Below are 5,408 nucleotides of genomic sequence, written 5' to 3'. Positions count from 1 at the left end.
GCATTGCTTCTTCGGCTCCTGTAATGATTGTCACAACGGCATCATTCACCAGATGGTCTAAATGAGAGAAAGAGTTGTGGGAATACCAATACCAAATGATTATTAAAGCTAAGGATAAAATTAGAAAATAGAATAATATACAAAATATCTAAGTTGTAATGATTAATAATTTATTGTCAACAAAATAGCGAATTATATATTAATATATTTAATAGAATAGATTTCTAAGGAATATAAATAAGCTAAAGTATCTAATAGATTTCATAAGATTTTTAAAAGTTGAAATGAATATATAGAATATAGAACTCAAGAATAATTCCTCTATAGATTAGTTTAGTCTTTTAATTTGAAATTGATATAAAACTTTAACTTCATCTTTTTCTTTATTGGTCAAATTAATTCAATTTTTTCATTTTATATAGTTTGTTCAATTCAGTTAAGCTATAAATCCTGTTTATATATAACTAGTATTAGTACAGATTAGTCAATAAGGAATAAGTTTTTAATAGTTCCAAATAAATATATTCGAGATTTTATATATAAAGTATAATAAATCGAATTGAAGTTATGATATTAATTCTATGTAAATGTTTTTTATTTTTTATTTTTAAGTATTCAGAAATCTAATATAAATATTTAAATAGTATTTTATATTTCTAATTCTATATCAAAATTAAAATTATAATATTTATCAGAATAATATGGATTTTAGAGATAAGAATGTAGAGTTTGGAAGTAATATAGGATTTGGTAAGAATCAAATATAGTTTCAATAATTTCAAATATAATTTCAATAGTAAGAATAGTTCTAATCAAATGCTTATTAGTTTTAAGTTAATATTAATAATTAAAATCAGTTTGTTATTATGATATAAATATGGTTTTTAGAGTATAATTATAATGAGGATTGTTTATCAGATTTGTTAAAACAATTTAATTAATGGAATGAAAATCAATAAGAAATCAAGGGAATTTGATAAAGGTTAATAATTGTTTTATATTTGCTTAGTTTATTTTCCTTTTTTTAGCTTTAATTTATAGCTTTTTTATAAGGATATAAAGAATATTTTTTAAGAAAGGTATTTAATATATTAATACTAATGTATTAGAATATCAAGGTATATATAGATAGCTTCTACATAATATAATAAGAACTTTATCCTTCTTTCATATTAAAACTATACCAATTAATATAATAATTAATTTTATAATTAAGTATAATTAAGTTTTTTAATTATATTTAAATAAATCAATTAATAAAAAACATTTTGATTATTTTTAAAAGGATTAAAGATTAATTTTATTTAATTATTATTTTGAATAGTTTTTATTCTAAAAATATATTACAGGTTTTTTAAATATTTATAATGATTATAATAATCTCTAGTTTATAAGTAAATACTATTTTTATATTATAAATAAATAAACTATTAAACTTATAATAATTCTTCTAAAAAAAGCTTTTTTATATGATAAGGCAAGGATATTATTAATTAATATGGTTTATATTAAATAACAGATTACAATTCTTTTTAGATTTTTTAAAATATAGGAAATGAATATAACTAATAATTAAGAATAAATTAAGAATCTATTCTTTTTATGAATCTTAAATGATATAATTATTTTAATAAGCTTTTAGGCTTATGAAAAGAAAATGAATATTAAATATTAATTATAAAGCTTATAAAAAGAGTGATTCATTATTAATTAATAAATCTTAAATATTTATATCATAATATAATTTATACTTAATAAAATACTGAAAACCCTAATAACATTTTGTTCGATTTTTTGTATCAAAATAGGTTAGGATTATTTTAGAATGTTTAACTCGATTTAATTTTTAAAAAATTATATTTAAGATTATTAAAGATATTAAAGTAATTAAGGATCTTTTTATATAAGGTTTTGATTTTCTCTATAATATTTTTCATAAGATTTCCATTAATATATAATAAAGAAAACTTTAAATTAAGCTTTAATTTATATTGATTAATAATTCTATAAAGCTTTTTATTATCTTTAACTTTATTTATAATATTCTTTTAATTATTATATTTTACTTATCGAATTATTTTATAAAACATTTTTATTATTTAAAGAATAACCTTTTCTAAAGTATTATATTTATAGAAATAAATTCAATATACTTTTTTATATTTAAAGATTCATTATAATACAATTTTATTATTTCCTCTATCAGATTTACTAATTATACAAATAGTAGAATTTATTATTAAAATGAAATAAATTATATATACCTCAATTACTACATTATTCATACGAAAATGAATATAAGGGAAATAAACTATATCAATATATACTAAATCAAAGAGTTTATTTAATTTTATTTTTAAAATTTTATAATAATGTTATTCTAATAAAGTTATATTTTGTTTTAGAATAATATTTATCTATATCTTATAATTCAAGTTATTATATATATCTTCTCTAATAATAATATTAATAAAAAGAATGTTTAAGAAAATAAGATTAATAATATAACTAACTCTATATATAGGGTTATTAAAGATATTAATAAAGTCTATACTATTATTACTTAATCAATATACTAGATTCAAGCTCTTATATCTGAATTATGTTTTTAATTCAAATATATAATGTTGAACATTGAAGTTGCTTTTTATTAAGTATTAAGATAATAGAATAAAATAAAATGTATAATTTATTATTTTATTATTATTTAACTATTAATATAGATTAAGTATAATATTTCTATTTATATTGATTTAAAGAAGATCTCTATTATAAATAAGGTAATATTATTGTATATATAAATGAATGTTTTTGTATATATATATTATAGCCTAAGGGCGATCTAACTTTTCGGGATTTATAAGATCCTAGAAGTTCATTGAAATGTAGTGATTATAATTCGAATAGTTTTACATATATATATTAATCATAATTTAAAGTTCCTAAATATAAATAATATTACTTCGTTAAATGTTTGAGATTATAAAAATTATTATATATATAGAAGTACTTCTATTAATATTAGTTTAATATATCTAAAGATTATATTATTAAATTAATTGAGTATGGATTTTATTATAAAGCTTATGATATTATACTAATATTCATAAATTGTTTTTTTAAAATCGAATATATTTAGTTCATTAAAATTATATATATTATAAAAAACATTTTAATTGTTTTCTTTTTTTGATGTCGAATATAATTTAAAATCTTTGTTTTGAAAAAGAATAAGTATTTAAGTTATAGTTATAAAAGCTTATATTTGGTTTCAAGTTGGGATTTAGTGAATAATAAAAAGGAATTTAATTTGTTTATATTGAGTAATGATCTCCTTATATTTATATTTATTAAAAAGTATTCTATTTATAAGAATATTCAATATCTTTGCTTCAGGGATTTCAATAATTATATTAATTATTTTATATTAAACCTTATTTATCTTTTAAATAGTTTTAAGCTTGTTTTGAAAAGAAAGTATTATAATATTATTTTTGTATTAAAAGTAATAGGGTATATGTTATATTCTATTTTAAAAGATTTATAATGATTAATATACTTAAAAAATATTATATAATTAATACTTATTAATTCCTTATATATATTTGTTTAATAATTATAATAAGTATAAAGAGAGAATTGATAGTATTTAGAAGAGGAGCAATATTCTTGATAGTTTGGATTATATCAAGTCATAATAGATTTCTTTTTAATAAGCTTAAAAGAGCTATTAATATTGAAAAAAGTAAAGAAACGAATTATTTTAGTAAATAAAATAATCTAGATAATTTTATGAAAATGTTTGTTAACTTTATGATTGAGGGATTTGATTATAATTGAGTACTTTTTTGTTTATATAAAGGTTTTATTAATAATAAGGGTTTTATTTAATATAATTATCTTATTATTTAGATTTATAAAGGAAATAAGGATTTTTATAATTATATAATTATATTAGATTTCAAGAATAATTAAGAATATAATATTTAATATTTATGAAACCTTTTATTGATTATATTTATTATAAAGTAGATTGTAAATATTATTATTTATGAAGATAATGATCTAATTTATAATTATAAACAAGATTATTAGAATATTAATTAAAAAAAGATTTTTAATAATTTCTATAAATTATTATCAAAAGATAAAGATAAAAAATTAATTGAAAAGAATAAAGAGTTTATATTTAATAAATAGTTTATAATTTTAGTATTAAATATAATTCAAAATATAACTTTTTCTTAATATAAAATTATAAAAGGTTTTTTTGAATTATATATTTTTAAATTTAAAAAATATAATATTCTTAATATTATTTATTTTATTAAACTTGATTATTTTTATAAAAATGTTAAAGTTAATAATTAATATAATATAAACAAAAAGTTAAATATAAGTATTAAAAGGTATAAAAAAATCTATAATATCTATAAAGATAATAATAATTACAAGATTGATTATTGAGTTTATAAGTTCCTTTATAAAGACTATATTAAATATATTTATACAAAATATTATAAAGAAATTGAATAAGATTATAAGATTTGTAATAATTATATACTTGTTTTTTATATTATATTTGAAAGTATTAAATTACTTTTTAATAATATTTAATATATTCGAAAAGAGATATATAAGTATTTATTTTATTTTTTTGCTTTTTAATCATAAATAATATATTAAAATTAATTAGAGATTATAAATTTAATAAATATATAAATTTAAGATTTAATAGCTGAAAAGGACAATTTAAAGTTATAAACCTATTACTCAATAATATTATTATAAAAACAATTATTATAATAAATAAAAGAATTTATAAAGAATATAAAAAATTAATTTTATACAACAAAATTGAAAATGTAAAGATATTTCGATTTTGAAATGTTGTGTCGATCTGATACTCATTATTAAGAATATACTTAAGGCTTTTTATAAAATAGCATAAATTTAATATAAAACAATTAATATAATTATCAAAGTTCTGAAGATAAAAATATCTTATGTCCCTATAGTAATAAAACTCTTTAATAAGTGTAAATATAATAAGAACATTAATATATATAAATAAATCAAATCTAATTCTACTAATCAAATATGAATTCAAAATTAAACACAAATTTTTGTAATATTGATTTAAATATTTATTCTTTTATTTAAGAATCAAATGAAAAGGTTTCAATAGAAGAATAAAAAGAAATCTCTTTTTATATTCAACCCTAATGAATTTAATACTTTAATCATTAAAAATGTTACTTATTAATATTAATATAGTATTTCAAGCACTATAATAAAATCCATATTCAATTTACTTCATAATATAACTTTCAGATTTATTAAATTAGTATTGATAGAAGTATCTCTATGTATATAATATTTCTTATAGTTTTTGATCTTTAGTAAAT

Source organism: Botrytis porri (genome assembly GCF_014898465.1).
Source record: "Botrytis porri strain MUCL 3234 chromosome Unknown BPOR_005, whole genome shotgun sequence".
In the NCBI taxonomy this organism is placed as follows: domain Eukaryota; kingdom Fungi; phylum Ascomycota; class Leotiomycetes; order Helotiales; family Sclerotiniaceae; genus Botrytis; species Botrytis porri.
Note: the sequence above shows the minus strand (reverse complement) of the source record.